This window comes from Camelus ferus, chromosome 7 (genome assembly GCF_009834535.1).
Source record: "Camelus ferus isolate YT-003-E chromosome 7, BCGSAC_Cfer_1.0, whole genome shotgun sequence".
Taxonomy (NCBI): Eukaryota; Metazoa; Chordata; class Mammalia; order Artiodactyla; family Camelidae; genus Camelus; species Camelus ferus.
Genome location: NC_045702.1, coordinates 41,678,589 through 41,697,224, shown reverse-complemented (window position 1 = coordinate 41,697,224; position 18,636 = coordinate 41,678,589). Strand labels below are relative to the sequence as shown.

General features: G+C 41.9%; 1 protein-coding gene across 1 annotated transcript in view; it reads left to right on the top strand.

Moving 5' to 3' along the window:
- CHN2 (chimerin 2) overlaps positions 1 to 18,636 on the top strand; it is a 268,972-nt gene that overhangs the window by 87,981 nt on the left and 162,355 nt on the right. The window lies entirely within an intron of this gene.

The following is an 18,636-nucleotide window of genomic DNA, read 5'->3' as shown; positions in this document are numbered from 1 at the left end:
GATATAGCATAGGACTTTGAGCCAACAAAATAATATGATGAGTCAGATTGGTAGAGTGAAAAAAAAGAAAGAAAGAAAGTGGTGATTCATTTTTCAGACTTGGAGAGTTTCTCCTTTTCAAAAAACACCAGAACTTGAAACTCTGAAGCAGATACATTAGCAGGTGACTATTTGAATAACAAAAGAAATCTTTCCAAAAGCTTTCTTTCAAGGATTCTTTAAATAGCCTTATAAGCGTCTTGTCTTTACTCATTTAAAATGTGATTTATTTGTAGGCATTTGATAAAACACAGGAACAAGCTTATCACATCAAGCATGATATCCCTTAGAGCTACATTTTGCCATGTGCAGTAGTCTAAAAAATGCTTGTTTATGTATGCATGAAGCAGCCACCACATACTCTAAGAAATTTTAATGAATGTGTGTTCATTTTCTTTTAGTCAATTTTGGAAAATTAAAGCTGTAATTTTTAAATTAAATGTATAAATGACAAGAGTAAAATTTACTAATTATTTTTATTATTGCCATTTGTGTAGTCCCTTAATAAATAGAGTCTAGGAAGTTCTATGTCATTTTTTTCTTAAAAAAACTTGTAATAAGAAAAGCTTTTGTAATGTCAGCTCTGAAAAACCCGAACAATGGCTTCCTTTTCAAATCCTTAAAAGAAGTAAACTTAATTATTTTAGGCTTTTCTAAAAGTTCCTAGTTTTTTTTCCTATCGAATGCATTTTAAAACTAGCCTCTGCTACCCAAAAGACATGAAGGGAAGGAACAGATACTTGTACACCCATATTCATAGCTGTATTAGTCACAATAGCCCCAAAGTTGAAGCAAAGCAACCTCAATGGATGAATGGATAAACAAAAGTGAATATTATACAGCTTTAAAAAGAATGAAATTCCACATGCTACAACGTGGATAAAACTTGAAGACATTATGCTAAGTGAAATAAGCCAAACACAAAAAGACAAAGATTGTATGATTCCACTTATGTAAAGTACCCAGAGGGATCAAATTCATGGAGACTGAGGTAGAAGGGTGGTAGCCAGGGGCTGGAGGATGGGGAGAGGGGAGTTCATGTTTAATGGCATGGAGTTTCAGTTTGGGATGATGAAAAAGTTCTGGAGGTTGATGATTGCATGACAGCATTAAGGTACTGACGTACTTAGCACCACTAAACTGTACACTTAAAAATCGTTAACACAGTGAATTTGTTATGTATATTTTACACCCCCAAACCCCACAAAACCTCTCTGCTAAACTGTAGTCTGCAGGTAGCTCTCTCAGGAAAGGACAGCTGCAGTGGCCCACTTGGAAGCGGCCGGGTGCCTTACACTGCAGTCCTCCAGCCTGTGAGGGTCCTCTGGCTTTGCCCCTGTTCCCCAGGAGGAAGTGCATCTCACAAAGTCCTGATGCCCAAGGTGAATACGACGGTGTTTCACCTCCCAGCCCTCAAAGTGGCCTGCTCCAGTCTAGCTAGGGTTGCTAGATGATTTCAATAAAAACATTGCAAGTGTATTTTTAAGATTGGGTTTTTATCAGTTTCTGTCCTAGAAAGAAAACTCTCCCTCCCTTATTTGAAGAGGGAGAGAAAAATCTGCAGCCAGGGAGTTAATAATCACTTCTTTCTACATAGTGCATTTAGACTCAAAGAGTGTTTTCATTCTGTTAATCCTTTGAGATTAAGTAGGGCAAGTAGTGTCATGCACATACTGGAGAGAGATGAGATGAGATGAGATGAGATGAGGACAGCAGGTTTAAGCGACATGCCAAGGTCACCTTGCTAAGCCAGGGCTGGAAGAAGGATCTGTCGTAGTGCTCTGAGTCCAAATCTTGCAGCCCTTGCCATTGCGCCTCATTCTCCTTTCAGAGAAAGCATGAGGGGAGTCCCGGGCAGGCTCTGGGTCATCCGGAGTGCAGGATACCATGAAAAGGCCAGGAGCATCTAAAACTCTCTCTCAGGAGCAAGCGTTCTCCTTGGTGCTGTGTTTAGATCTCCACTGAACCCCAAAATGGACCTCCTCTTGAGAGCAGGGCTTCCCATCAACCTCAGAACTGTCAAGACCTCCAGTCAGATGGAAGTTTGAGGTTTCTAGGGAGCTCTTGGCTCCTTCCCGTCTGGATGGGACTTCCTGGGCTCCGGCTACCCCACGCGTTACTGGGCTCCTGCTAAGTGCCGTCTGTGCAGGACGCAGTGTGCTTAGGGGCCGTGTTAGTTCCCTAGGGCTGCCACGACAAGCTACAGCAGGGCAGCTCAGAACAACGAACACGTTCTCTCACGGTTCTGGGAGACTGGAAGTCTGAAGGTGTCAGCAGGGCCCGCTCCCTCTCCAGGCCGTAGGGAAGAATCCTCCTCGCCTCTCTCCTGGCAGTCCCAGCAAGCTGTGGCGTTCCTTGACTTGTAGCTGCATCACCCCAGTCTCCGCCTCCGTATTCACGTGGCCTCCTGCCCTGAGTTTTTCTGCGTCTCTTCTTCTAAGGACACCAGTCACTGGACTCAGGGCCCACCCTAATTCAGTGTGACCTCATCTTAACTAATTACATCTGCAAAGACCTTATTTCCAAATAAGGTCACATTCTGAGGTTCCAGGTGGACATGAATTTGGGGGAAGACACCATTAAACCCACCACAGTGGTCAGATACAGGCCCTGGGGCCAGCGCGCTTAGAGGTCTGTCCCACCCACCTTTCGGCCTGTCTGGCTCCCAGGAGCCTCGCTCAGTGTCTCACACCAGGGCCAGCAGGCTGACTTCTCCCTGCTGCTATGTGTTGATGCTTGTGTCTGTTTCCTGGTCCCCAGTCCGCCATTCCTTGGAGTCATATGCTGTGGTCACCCGTACTTCCCACAGCAAGACAGCTTAAGGTCTGTCTCTCTCTGAGTTACTTTCATGACATTTGGTTCACAGGAGATCGTTCTTTCCTTGGGGGAGCTTGGCTGTCTGTATATGCCTTGCCTCCACTTACATGCTCCCTTTGGGGTGCATAGGAATCATTCACTTGTTCTTATGGTGTGTGGGGGCATTAGGGACAATCTGGGGCCACCTCAGTCACAGAGCCTCTTCTCAGGAACCCCCACCCCCCACCCTCAGCCTCTAATACCATCCTACCACCCTCCACTGGTCTGCTAGCTTCCCCCGTCCGTGGGACTTTATCAAAGCCTTTGCTTACTTAATACCCGACCTTCTAAATCTTTAGCCCATACCAGGACCCAAGATTTTCAAACAGAAAAGAATTGATTTCTTTGTTTTCTGCCATTGTGCTGTGTCATTGCTTCTCTCTAAAGTAATGAAAGCAGTAGTCCTAGCTGATTGCATGAGCAAGGGTCACTCACTGGGTCCTGGGACAAAATACAGAACAAATACACAAAGAGCCATTGGGGTTAATACTTAAAAATATTCTCCTAACTCTAATATTTCAACCCCATGGTTTAATAGAAGTTCAGGGAGAGTGGAGGACATAAATTAGTGAAGCAAACCAGATTTGCAGATGACTAAAACCTGATCCTTTGGTATCCCCGAGAGATTTATATGATGTGAAGCATAGCTGAGAGTTAAGAAACCAAAAATGACTGAGGGAGCAAATGAAAACCCATATTCAGAGAGGCTTAGCCAAGCTGTAATTGGAGAGAGAGATGATACCTCATAACCAAACAGCATTAAAAATTGTAAAATGTGATAAAGTGAACAATAACTCTCTTGCTTAGTCTGCTTTGGAAGTCTCCATGTTCCTATTTTAGGATAAAATGGAATATTCTTATGTAATATTACGTAAAAATGGAACTATCTTAATTCAGTGTTGGCTGAATACCCAATACAGCAAATGTGCCACTTCAGAATTTGGGAAGGACACGCACACAAACTGGTTTGTGACTCTGACTCCTCACTCGCATTGAGGGTGTAACGAGATGGACGGTTAGAAGTTTGGAGCGAACCATGTGCTATGTCCAAATCTCATCTTCCCTAAAAAAAGGATGAAGTGTACTTGCCTCTTTCTTCAAGTACACAAACAGCAGCTTTCGCCAGACCTCTTGAAGGGTTTAATTAGTGTCCTCTGCATTTTGGGGGACACGTGGACTGGGGCCTGACTCACCCCTGGAAAATCTAGAGGGCAGGTTGCTTTTAGACTAGGGGCCCATTGGACATCTAGAATTTGTCAGGGCAGAGGAGTGACTGTTTCCCGTGAAGCAGATATAAGCTGAGCTCCAGGGACAGCTGGCATGGGGTCAGTTTAGATCCTGTCTGGGAGAGTCACTTGGAGGGGAAAGTGACACCCAAAGCAGGGTGAACCTCTAGATTCCCAGTAGCCTAGAAAGGAGCCCTGTAGCATTTGCCTGCATTAAAGATACCTGAGGTGGGAGATCCCCTGTGATTGTGGGGAACCCATGAAATCACCCCAGGAGAAAAAGAGTATATTTTGCATATGTGATATTTCTTCTTTCCTTCTTTTTTTTTTAAATTGAAGTATAGTAGTATATACTTGAAGTACACATAGTTGAAGTAGCATATATATAATTGAAGTATATATATACTTACAACAGTGTGTTAGTTTCAGGTGTACAGTATACTTTTTTTCTTATTTTTTATTGAAGTGTAGTTGATTTACAATGTTAGTTTCAGGTGTACAGCAAAGCGATTCAGTTATACATATACATACATATATGTTTTTTCAGGTTCTTTTCCATTATGGTTCATTGCAAGCAGTTGAATAGAGTTCCTTGTGCTATACTGTAGGTCCTTGTTGTTTATCTATTTTATATAAAGTAATGTGTATCTGTTAATCCCAAACTCCTAATCAATCCCTCCTGCTCTGTCCTACCCCCCACCCCCACACCCCCACCCCCAGTAACCACAGTTTGTTTTTTATGTCCCCAACAGAGTATACTTTCAATAGTTGTTGTGAAGGCACCTAAGCCACCTTTTAGCAGTAAGACCTTTCCTTCCCCTTCTCTCCCCTCCACCCTGACCTGGAGGAATCAGAAACTGCAGTTAGTGAGAAGGATAAAAGGGCAGGGAGGGAAGAAAGGTCTTCTACCTCAGGCAACTAGCCGGAAGCAGGCTGAGCCAGGGAAGTGGAGGAAGCTGTAACTTTGAACCAAGTTTAAAATATTATTACATTGAAAATGTTATTACACTGGACTTAACGTATTCATTACTCTACTTTGTGTTTTTTGAGTTGAGTTGCTGACAAACTTTTTAGAAATCAAAAGTAATCTGAAAGACATGGGATTTGCCCTAAATTAAACCCCACCAGAATAAATGTAAAGTTTCGACAATGGGAGACAAAGATAAAGTTGCTTACAGCCCATGAATTTTGCTTGTTCAAAATAGTAGTTACAAATATTAAGGTTTCCAAGAGATATCAAGTGTCCATATCCAACAAAGATTTTTGAGCTGTCAGTGTGTCAGGCAATCCTGTTAGGTGCTGGGGCAGAAGGGGCCCAGGGAGCACATCCCTTCATCTGCTGCTTATGTTCTACTTGTCGAAAATCATGAAATAACTATTCAGCATCCGGCATTTCAATAGGGATAGTTTCTTCTATGACTTTTGTTTTCTTAGTTTTGACACTTACCCTGATTTATTACAAAGCTTGTGATTTGTAAGAAAAATTTGCATTTGCTAAATCTTAGAGGCATGATAAAGTGGAAATTGAGTCAATAACTTTTAGATAATTTTTAGAGACCAAGTAATCAAGGCAATTGTAGAGTTAGCTATTTGGTTGACATTGCACAGAATGCAAAGTCTGGTAACATCTACTTGTGTGGAAAGCTGCCCAAGGAAGTAACTCTTCATGCCCACATCTTATTCTTCTGAATAAGAAAGCCCATCCACATCGGGTGGACCTCTCTTGCCTTCCCTCCCTCTCCCTCTTCCTCCTCTTCCCCGGCCTCCTCCTCTTCTAATTCTCCCCCTCTTTTTCCGCTCTCCTCACCCCTTCTCTTTTTCTCTCCCTGTTCCCCTACCCCCGTGGCAAAGAGGAAGTAAGATTGCAGATGGAATTAAGGCTGCTGATCAACTGACCTTGAGATGGGGAAATGACCCCCCCAAATCTTTTTAGACAAATACTTAGACTTGAATATTATTTACATATTAGATTTCTGTTTTCCAAACCTAGAATGCTCACATCTAGGTGAGAAAGATGCAGACTCAGTGTCAGGTAAATATCTCAGAATGTTCTCAGTTCTGTGACTTGCTTTCAGCCCCATTGTGAGTTAGGTCCCCTTTAGAAGGGGAAGCTGGTGTGTGAATGTTCGTTGACTTAGTAGCACACAGTGTGAGCCAAGAAACCTTTGGTCCCTAAACTAGCTGTGTCTTAAGAAGCAGATCTGAAAGCATCATATTGCTTTATCAGTTTCCTGGGAGGGTGTTTCAAGCTTAAAAACTGTAGTCAATGTAAACATTTCCTGAGAAGTTAATTGTTAGTATCTCCTGAAAATGGAAGTACTGGCATCATGTGAAAGAAAGGAGAACATTCTGATTGAGTAGCTTGTTTAATAAACAATGAAGAGGATCCACAAAGCAAAAAGTGTAGGAAGGATAGTGATGGGAAGACAAAATCCCTCTATGATGTATCACTGACGAGAGTGCTGATTGCCAAGAAGGCAAGTATCAACTCGGGGACACAGTAGGAAAAGGAGATCCTGGGAGCTACAAGAAGGAACCAAATGGTCCAGCAGATGCTGCATGAACTGCTGTATGTGACAGATTCACCCTCCGGGAGCAAACAAAGGTCCAGGGAATCTTGTGTCCAAGGTGATTTTTCAAGTGTTTTGTTGATTACTTAGATGTTGGGCAGTCCACTGAAGCCAGGACAATCAATAGGTAAGAATTGCCACAAACTCCCTCCTGTCCCAGCAGCTTTGTTAGCATCCTTGAGGGATGACGCGGGAACGTAATCAGGTGAGCTCAAGGGGCATTGCTTTGGGTGACCTGCATTCCCAGGTTTCAGTCCTTTAGCGCAATAATGAACATTTCTCTCCAGAGGTGTGAAGCGTGTTAAATAATTAGTCCTTGTCGTTTCAGATGTGATTCATTATGTCCAAGCCTCTTTAGTATTAACAATACAATTTTATTGTGGTGACATTTTTAAGGGAGCAGCTCCAAAGCCCCGTTTGGGGGGCAAAAGGAGGGGGGAAGTACCCAGATCCATCCTATCAGTGTTCGTTTTTTTCCCTTTCAGCTAAATCCTTTGACCAGGCCTAGGAAATTGAGATTTGAGAAATCCAGTTTTCTGTAATTCTGATGGTCCTCAACCCAGGGTCACTTCGAGTATTTTTTAGAGTTCTGCAACCTCTTTTATGCTTTTAAAAAGCCTAATTAAAAAATCTACATGGAAATCAGTATCTGTAAGTAATTATGTAATATATTCGATTTGCTTTGGAAAGCAAATCTTAGGAAAATTCAGTTTGGGGGAAAATAATAAAAGGGGTCCATGAGTTACAAGATTAGTGACTATGGTTTAGTCAACCTCAACTCACAACTAATGGCATTCCTAGTGTGGTGGGCAGAATAAAAACCCCCAAAGAGGTCTTCGTTCTAATCCCTGGAACCTGGGACTATGTTGTTACGTGGCCAAGGGGAAGTAAGATTGCAGATGGAATTAAGGCTGATGGGGAGATGATCCTGGATTATCTGGGTGGGTCCAGTGTAATCACAAGAGTCTTTTTAAGTGAAAGAGGGAAGCTGGAGGGGCAAAGTCAGAGAAAGATTTAAGGATGCTATGCTGTTGGCTTTTGAAGAGAGAGGAAAGGGCCATAAGCCAAGGAATACAGTTTCTAGAAGCTGAAAAAGCAAGAAAACAGATTCTTCCTTAGGCCTCCAGAAGGAACCGAGCCCAGCTGACACCTTGATTTTAGCCCAGTGAGTCCCATTTGAACTTCTAACCTCCAGAACTGTAATAGTAAGTTTGTTACAGCAGCAATAGAAAACCAATGCCCTTCGTGTTGTATTTTTCTGGATTTTGGTCATTTAAATAAACCAGTTAATGGTATCTACTGGGTGCCATGACATGTAAATAATGGTTCTGGAGGCGTTGTAAAAGCCTAGAGGAAGTCTGATAATCCAGCTCCTCACCATCTGACTGTGCTGTCACTCCAGCCTTCCCTTATGTTACTTTTCCCCTCTCCTGACTCCAGCCCTCCAGCTTGCTGTCAGTTCCTCAGCCTTCCTGCCCTGCCCCTTGGTTCACGCTGCTTCCTCTGCCTTACATGCTTTTGTTCCAGATCTCCCAACGGCTGATTTCTTTGCATCCTTCCTCTTCTGTTATTCAGAACCATCTGTCATGTAAACCTTGGTGGTTTAAAACAGTAGCATTTATTTGCTCCTCGGGTCACAGCCCATTGTGGTTGATGCATGTGTGAGAATCCGGGATAAGAATGGGGAGTGCCCTGTGTGCTACATGGTCACCAAGCCTTTCTGTCATGTGACCTCCTCCAACCCCTTGGCCTTCTTGGAATTCATCTGCTTTCACCTGGGGGGGAATCAAAGGCCTGTGGAGGATTGTTTAGGCCTGACCTAAAAGTGAGAAGCAGTCACTTGTACCCACATTCCACATGACCCTGCCTAGGTGCAAGGGGCTGGGTGTGCTTCCTGTGTGCCTAGGAGGAAAACTCGCCACTTGGGTGACTGGTAACCCCGCAATACCCCTTCTCAGATGCCTCGTGTGACATCCCTAAGCAGGTCTGCCTGGTTAGTCTCATGATAATTCCTTATTTATTTCTCCATAGTACTTTATCCTTAATAATTTATTTGCCTCTTTGTTAATTGTGCTCTCCCCACCAGTCCAAAGCTGTGTGAGGAGAGAGAGCGTCTGTTTTGTCATGACCTTGTTATGCACAATACCTGGCAAGGCTGTGTCCTGCAGAGCAGTTTACCAACCAGAAATAGTTCATCAGTGTGCAATGAATGGATGAGCCGATGACCCAACAAATGAAAGAGAAAGCAGAGACCTTATCCAGAAGGTATTCGCTGCTGTAGCAAAGACAGAACTAATAGTTCATGGTCCTTTACAGTAATCAATTTTAGGAAGCAACCAAAATCTTTTAAGTTAAAAATAGTAGACCTTGTTCTAGGGTTCAAAAAGTGCTTGGAATGGCACTGATCTGGTGAATTCACTTCTCCAGATGAGCAGACTGGCAAGAAAAAGTGCTCTGTTTTTATTTTGGTTGATTAATTCCACTATTGTATTTCTGAGTGGGGTGCAGACTCTTCAGACACCCTCCTAATTTACCCCCTGCCCCACGCCCCGCTCCACTCACAGAAGCCAAACCACCTACTCCCCCATCTCCTCCTCTCTCAGTGTCCTCATAGTGGCCCAGGAGACGGGAGCATGCCAGTACAGATGACTGAGTTCTTTATCTTTCTTCTCCTTTTCCTTCCCATTGTCCTTTTCTGGCTTGATGGGTACTAGGACTATGTGGCCGTCTGAGAGACAGAATGCCCAACCCAAGGCTTCTGCTCTCGCAATCTGAGTAGGGCTCCAAGGAGGGAGGCTGTGGTGTGCTCGGTTGTGCTGCTGTGAAGGCTGGGCTGTTGCCTGTCTCCTGGAGGGGAACCCAGAGGAGGTCCACCCTACCTGGCTCATTTGTGCTGCTCTGGCTCTGGCAGGGCTCCCGACTGCCTGGGCTCTGTGGAATGTAGCAGAGGGAGGGACCAGAATGCCGATTCCTGGAATCACTGGCTAGGCAGGATGTCCCCTACCTCAAATGGGTTTCTCCCACCACCCTGTTCTGCCTCCCACGCAGCAGGCATTTGGCATTTCCACGGTGGAGGACCAAGGGTTTGTGGTTGGGGTAATTCCCGTAAAGAGTATGATGTGTATTTACTTTGCTTTCCTTTCCTCACTTTGATGTTATTGTGCAGGCGAAGTACATTAAAATGAACACTAAAATCAAGGATGTGTGCAAAGATATGTCAACAGGAGTGTTCAGTAATAGAAAAAAAATGGAAAACAACTTAAACATTCACATAAGGGAGTAGATAAAAGTAAATTATGGTACATTCATGCAATGAAATACTAGAAAGTCATTAAAATTGATCGTGTAGAAGAGTATTAAATGACCTGTAATCATGTTCACATTTAATTTTTTGAAATCAGGCTATAAAATAGGGGATACCATGTGATCCCATTTTTCCAATTAAATTTTTTTAATGTATGATATATAAACTATGAAAAGGATAAAGATCAAAATGTCATGATTATTGTGTAAATGAGATGATAGGTAAATTTTTCTTTTATTCTTAGTGCCCAGTGGTATTTTTAAAAATTTTTTATAATGAACACATATTTCTTTTGTAAGGGGACACAAAAATCTAAAACTGTTACTTTACAAATTAAATGACTAATCCTCAAATAAACATTTGTTTCTAAAAAATGGCTATTGACAGAAGACTTAAAGAACAAAACAAGTCATTGAAGTGCAATAAAAAAAAAAAAAAAAGCCCAGCAACCTTCTTTTCTGTTGTTCCTCACCCTCATCCTAGACCCTGTCTCTCACTTCCCCTCCCATCCACATGTAGTAAGCACTGCGGGCTCCTCAGTGTCTGGAGTGGCTCCACCTCCTTCACATCTCTGGTCCACACGCCCAGCATCACTCTCCCACCACCATTGCCGTACCTTAGCCCTTAGTCACCTTCTGGCAGGACTTGCCCCCAGGCCTTTGCTCACACTGTTCTGCATGATGCTGCCTTGTCCTGACAACCTGGCAAAGCGGGACCTGTCCCAGGAGACTCAACTCAAAGGTCACCTGTTCTCTGAATCTTTCCTGGCCGTCCCCACTTCTGTTCCCAGAATCCACCATTCTTTATGCCTGGTCTGTTCTGAACTCTCTTATAGAAGCTTTAAATCTCTTCTACATTTGTTTCTTTTTTAAAAAAACCACTTTACTGAGGTATGAATGATACATAAAAACCGGAGTTCAGAAATAAGTATACACCCGTGAAACCATCACCATCAAGGCCAGAGTCATATCCATCACCTCCCAAAGTGTTCCCTCATCTCTTTATCTGTCATCGTTATTCTTTTCTGTTGCCCTTCTTGGCACTTACTTTGTATCAAGTACTTTACACTTCCCAAATGGTAATTCATGTGATCCTTGTAATATCCCCTGCAGAGTTATAGCCCCACTTTACAAATGAGAAAATGGAGGCACAGAGAGGTTACGTAACTTGTCCAAGGCATCACAGGTAGAAACTGGCAAGAATGGGGTCAAACTCAGGTAATGTGGCTCCAGCACCTCTACACTTAGCGTATGTATGTGCCGCTGCTTCTCATGTTTATGAGGCCTTTTCACATGACTCTCTTCCCCTACCATATTGTAGCGGAGAGATCATGTTTTAAATGTATCTTTATTTCTTTGATGCCAAGACCAGGGCTGGTAGACACAATCTCATCATAAATTTTGATTGACTATTTATGCAACAAGTGTGTTTTGAGCATCTGCCATATGCCAGACATTGTTTTAAGCACCTGAAATACATAAATAATAAAACACATCAAGATTCCTGCCCTCAGTGGGGAGCAGAGTGGTGACTTAGATTCTAGTGAAAAAGTCAAGGGCAAGTTGGATAAATGATTCAGGTGTTATTTTCATGACATTTTTACTGCTTCTGAATCCATACGTCACTAGATTACATTTGAAACTTGGGGTGTAATTTGAGGCAATGATGGTGCTGGAAATTAATACAAATCCTTCCTTTGTCACAGGAGAGCTCTGTAACTGATCAAGTGTAAGTGACCTGTCAGTGGTCACGTCATGACAGCCTGATGCATCTTGATGCGTTGAAACATATCTTTTGAAACTTCAGTGCATATCTGAAAATATCACCTTTCTCTCATTTCTTTGTGTTTTTCTTTCTTGCTCATATTTTTTACTTTTTTTCTGCTTTTCTCCCCTTTTCTCTTGTGAAACCATCTCAATACCTCTTGCTGCTTCCTTGCACTCTCTGCCCGCCCTTCTTACTTTCCTTTTTTCCTTTACCCTCCCAAGTGTGTATTTTTGAACAGTTGAGCAAAACTTGTAAAGATAATGTGATTTTCCTCTTTCAACTTGTAGGGTAAAAATGGCAAAGCATTGATCTGATCAAAATTTGTGTCATCAAGGACTATAGATTTCATTTTGGGGCAGAAGAGAGAAGAAAAGCTAGCTCTAGAGGTCAAAGCAACCTCACGAGGCAGACTTTATTTCTGTTTTATTAATAACAAAGCAGAGATTCGAAAGGATTAGTTGTCTAAAGTCACCTAAGTAATAAAGACCATGTAACAGAATACATCCTTCTACACTGTGTTGCTTACCATCTTATACAGAGGGGAGCTCTGAAAAAAATTTGCTTTTTCTGCTTAAGGGATGCATTTGTCTGTGGTCTCATGTTTTAAAATGAAACTGAGGTATTAAGAGACTCAGACTATTCCCAAATAATGGCATTATTTTAAAACAAATGGAGTTTTACAGGAATAGAAATAATCCATTATACTTGCAAAACACTAGCTTAAAAATGTACCACTGGAATATGCTGTTTGGTCATTTTTCCCTCCCTACACCCCAGTCTCCAGGATTGGAAATTACTCATTACTTAAATTCTACATAAATTCAAACAACCATAGTGTGACTACAGAAAGGCCCTGCATTTATCAGTAGTTTCCCTGTATCTAGTGCAATCTCACAGCCCAGATTTCCAGAACATCATCTTTTTATCTTTTACAGATACTCTTTCTGTCAAACTCTGTTCCAGAAATATGGCCAGTACTCCTGTATCTCTGTTAGTCCGCTCATCTCTTTAACCATTTGCAATTGAACTTGAGCCTCGCTAAATCAGCTCAGAGGTCACCAGTGACCTGCTCACTGCCGAGGGCAAGCTTTTCCCTCAGCCCCAGTGTTTCTGAGCCTTCTCAAGACATATGCAGTTGCTGGGTTAATGCTTACCTTCGGGCTTTTCCCCAGGTACAAACTGTCACATTTTAAGAGGGGTTGGAGGAGAAATACCCAAGGCCCTAGGCTTTAGTTTAGTAAATGTGAACCCAAGGATTCCCATGAAATAGTGAGACAGTGGACTCGTGAGAAAATCTTCACAAACCAGGTGGGGCAAATGATTTGCTGGTTGAGCTCCCAGAGGTATCAGCTTAGTCTTGGAAAAATGGAGATGTGCCCCTGGCGCAGACCTGAGGCTCCCTGTGTCCCCTGCTGAGCCCTCAGCTGACTGCTCAAGTGAGGGAGCACCTCATTTAGGGTGACCGCTGCCCACCGGGAAAGCAACGAATTTAGTGAAGTGCTGTCCATAGGACCATGGTACTGGGCCAAGCCAGGAAGCAGAGATTAAACTTCTAAACACTGTCAGTCATTCCCATGATGCTCCTCTAAGGAAAATTTCTCCCAAAAGCTCTTACCTTGATTCTTGATCTCTCCCTCCTCTTCCCTCCAGCTCTTCATGTCCAGACCCTTACTTCCTCTAAGGCAGGACGGGGGTCTTAAGGTTGTTGATGGGACTAACTCACCGTGGGTGTTTATCATTTTTAGAAAAATGGCTCCTCAAGGTGACAGGGTCCCAGCATTCTGTCTGGCGAGGTATAGTCTGCTGCTTGATTATAGTCATTATGCCCAGTGTCTTCTCGGAATCCTCCTTTCACTTCCTGTTCCTAGTGCTTGTCGGTATATAAACTAATGTTAACATTAGCCTGGGACAATATGATCCAGTCATTTCACTTCTGGGTGTATAGCCAAAAGAATTAAAACCAGGATCTCAAAAAGGTGTCTGTACATCCGTGTTCATAGCAAATAGCCGAAGAAAGAAAACAATCAAAGTGTCCATCAGCCTTAATTTTTTCAGCCTTAAAAAGGAATGAAATTCTGACACATGCTACAACATGGATGAACCTTGAAGAGATTACGCTAAGTAAAATAAGCCAGTCACCAAAACACGAATACTGTATGATTGCCCTTCCATGAGGTACCTAAAATAGTTAAATTCATAGACACACGAAGTAGAATAGTGGTCACTGAGGGCTGGGGAGAGAGGGGAAGGAGGAATTGTTGTTTAATGGGTGTAAAATTTTAGTTCTGCAAGATAAAAAGAATTCTGGAGATTGGTCACACAACAATGTGAATATACTTAACATCACTGAACTGTCTGCTTAAAAATGGTTAAGGTGGCAAATATTATGATATGTATTCTGGCACAATTGAAAAATGAAATACAATTTTAAGATATTGACTTGGGAAAACGAATTGGAAAGTTACACCACCCCCATCACCAACAATTCAAATAATTCACTCTTAACCAGTATTTCTCAGTAATTAGTATATACAGTATACCTGAACTGAGAGCCAAGATGGATATTAAGATAAATACAGCATGGGTATATACAGCATGGTTCTTGTCCCCAGGGAGATGTCGGTGTGGTCCAGGAGTTGAGACATGCGCAGAATATTAACTGAATGAAAATTCCAGGAAGCGCAGGTTCACGTTATGTGCAAGGTAGAGCTTTTGAGATAACCACTTATGGTGAACTGAGAAGGGTAGGTGGGAATCTAAAGCCAAATAGAAGCAATTTGTTTTAAATTACCTGCACTTATATTGAAGAATGAATAATTAAGACTCTGCAGCCCTTTATTTTCTGAATTCTTATAACCTGTTCTGAGATGGAATAATTCCAGGCATCCTGTCCATAAAGCATCACTTGATTAAATCAACATTGTGAATTTTACAGACAAGAGAGTTCTGAGTACCGAACCCCTCCGAGCTAACTCCACTTTTAAACACTAGCTTTCTCAATATGAAAGAGTCAACCTGATTGTAATTTAGCCTTCAATTGTGAAAATGTTGTACAATTTCCCGGATTTGTATAAAATTATGATTTTTATCATATTCCTGGAAAACAAAGCTGTATATTTATTTCTGCTTTTTTGATCACCTCAAAAACAAGTACAGGATATGAGAGACCTGATACCACGTATGCTTCTAATTGCAGGCTCTTCCCCTAGTTATGAAATGCTTTACTTTGTGATGGGAATATCTGAGAGAATGTGTCAAAATCGCCTAGCCAGGCCTGCTTATTTTGATCTGATCTAGCTTTCTCAGCGCTGGCAGGCCAGCACAAAGATGGCAATTTCCCTCCCGTATGATCCTAGAAAGCCGATTGCTGAATCCTAAGAGTCCTAACTTCAGGCTGAAGGTGAAAATAATTCCTTCAGGGAGCCATGTCTAGGTAGAGACTGCAGAATTAAGCTGATAAGCGATGACATTGCATTACGAGGTTACAATAATAGGATCACCTTAAATTAAGCTCCCTGAATGAATAAAATAAACCTATTACTCTGAGGTTCACCTCAGCCTTGTCAAATGCCTGGCACATCAGAGGTTCTGGAAAAATGTCAAATAGATGACATGAAAAGGAGGTATTCTGATAATGCAGTGATATGTTTGAAGGTTATCATATACGATTTATTTTTTTATTCAATAAATCTATTGACCTCTCACTTTTTGCTAGTCACTATACTAGGTAATATAGCAGCTACTGAGAGATAAAAATCTTTGTCTTTAGGAATCTTACCTTCTGATGGCAGAGACAGATAATTAAAAAGAAAAACTGTGAGAATGCCAAAGAGGAGAGATAAAGTAGGAATGGTTTCTGAAACATCCTGCTGGGTGTTGAAGTTTTAGATAGGGTGGACCATAAATGAATTATAAAATTTCTAAAAATCTGTGCACAAAAAAGATTATGGTATTTAACACCACCATTCAATCCATATCGTGCAAAGGCCATTTGTGGGGGTGTGAGAAAACTGGGTTCCAGGCCTTTCTTTCATTCATGGGCAAGTTATTCCCTCCTCTGGACCCAGTCCACAGCTGTCAGATGTGCATTTTGAACATGAGCTCCAAATCTCTGTCAGCACTAAAATTCTGTAAGTATTAATGTTTCTTGAGTGATTTAGAAGACCCGAGGGGATCTTTCAGTTCCCCAGAGTTGTCAGTGTGAAAACCAGTTACTATGGAACACATTTTATTGGAGCTTCCTGGTCATTTAGATTTTTGAATAATTAGGAATGTTTGCCATATCTATGATACATAATGAAATCAGGTTGCCATGTCTGAATGTTTGTGTCCCCACAAAATTCATATGTTGAAATCCTAACGTCAATGTGATGGCATTAGGCTTTGGGAAAGTAATGAAGTCATGAGGGTGGAGCCCTCATGACTAGACTTAATGCCCTTAAAAAAGAGATCCCACGGTCCCTAGCAGTGGGGCCAGCTCCATAGCACCTTCCATCACATGAAGGTACAACAAGAAGTCCGTATCTCACCCGACCGTGCTGGCACCCTGGTCTGGGATCTCCAGCCCCCAGAATTGTGAAAAATACATTTCTGTTGTTTATAAGCCACCCAGTCTGTGGTATTTTGTTACAGCCACGTGAACAGACTAAGACACAGGTATTTTAAGTCGTTTATCAGTTATAAAACTGCCATACTTTCATAATCATTTTCTGCTATAATTTCAGGTAAGGTAATTTGGTTCTTTTCATTGGAAATAAACATAGGAAGAGAGCCATTTATATAGTATGAGTTCATTATACTGCATTTTACTACAATTTAGTAGTGAAAAAAGTCTAGTTAGAATCCCATATTCACTATAACACCAATTTAATGACACAATTCAACATCCTTAGAAATTGTCAGAGGAGATAGAGTTATCCAAAATGCTGAGATTACCTGGTGTAGGCTAGCCTACATATTATGGATCCATGTCATCTTTGTGCTAAAAGCCAGTTCCCAGGCATCGCTGAATGTGATCAGAACTGCTGCCCCCAGTGCGATAGCTAATCTTACTGTACTTATACAAAGAAATGTGATTTTTGCCACAATGTTGGGATTATAAATTTAACTTGACAAAGCAAATAGCTCAGCTTTCAAGGAGTATGAAGCTCCTCCAGGTAATCTTGGTATATTCTTTTCTTTTTTTTTTTTTTTGATTTGTAGGGATATTAGGGGAGGCTGAAAGAGTGGAGAATCATGTGGTCCCTGGAGCTCTGGAAGCACTTATTTGCTCTGCTGATAAAGTGTTTTGTTGCTATAAAAAGGGGGTGTAGGTAGCCCAAAAATAGGTTTCGATTTGTTCATTGTACTGGAGTTCTGGGAAAACAGGCTGCTCTTTTGAATTTCTAAACAATAATAATTTGTTTAAGACATTTGCACCATCATGATAAGTAACACATCTTGATAAGAAAGCCTTGCATTGGCAGATCATCTGTAGAAAAATCACTACACAGACAGTGAGAACAGTTATGTTTAAATTAAATTAAGTGGGCACCAAGGGATAGGAGTAAATAGGGAAGAAGGAAGTAATTGAAACAGCAAATAGTCTGAGGCATAGAAATGGAAATGTGTATAAACTCTGCAAATTTATAAGTCATTTGGTGCCATAAACATTTTATTAATATCTCTGGAGTTTTGAATAGATGCAAGTAATGATTTAATGAAATGACCATGGAAAGAAATCAACATATACACCAAAATTGGGGAAGAAATCTTTAAGTATATGCCATTTTGGGACCAAAGAGTATTTCCCAGATTCTTACTACTCAAAATGTGGTTGGTGGACCAGCAGTATTCAGCATCCTGAGAGTATGATGGAGATGCCGAACCTCAGCCCCGACTCTAGACCTACTCAATCAAAATCTGCAGAATGAAGTTGCCAGGTAATACATATACGCATTGATGTTTAAGAAGCACTGCCCTATAGTCATTATAACAGTTCATTAACTGATTCAGTAAACATTTTGGGGAGCCCTTTCCATGTGCTAGACACTAGAGTAGACAGTAGGAATGCATGGTCAGGGAACTCAAGGAACACATAATTGGAGTGGGACATATGAGATGTATTAAAAGTTAGAGTTAATGGGCTTTCTGCCTGGCTTTGTGATCTCAGGGTAGGGAATGTGGATGATGCTCCAGTGTTAGCCTGGCCACGTGAGTGTCGGTGGTGTGTTTATGGCTAACTAGAGGTAAAAGAGAATGTGTCTAGCTTGAAACATTGAGTTTCGAGGCAGCTGTGGAATCTGCAAGTGGAAATGTCTAGCTAGTGGACAGCTTGGTTGAGAGCAGGGATCAGCACATTATGGCTGCACCAGCCAAATTCTGCCTTCTCTGTTTTTGCAAATAAAGTTTTACTGGCACACAGCCACGCACATTGGTTTATACTGTCTGTGGCTGCTTTCACCCTATAAGGGCAGGGTTGAGTAGGTGCATCAGAGACCAGAGGCCACGTGGCACAGAAAACCTAAAATATTTTCTTTCCAGTCTTTTCCAGGATAAGTTTGCTCTGTCCTGTCCTGGAGTAAAGTGGAGAGGTCTAAGTTAGAGACACATGTGGAATTCAGAGCAGCCAATGGGGTGGATAAAGACCATCCTGGGAGATGTGTGGTGAAAAGAGAAAAGGGCAAGATCAGAGCCCTGAGACAGACACTGCTTCACATGCTCTTTGTGCCCAGGGTAGCTCCCTGGCCATTTGAAGTCTCTCTCTCTCTCTCTCTCTCTCTCTCTCTTTTTTTTTTCCTGATAACTTTACAGCAGTTTTTTGTTTGTTCTGTTTTTTGACACTTGCAAATTGATTAAGCCAAGAAACTTGCAGAAGTTCACTGACCCATCTTGT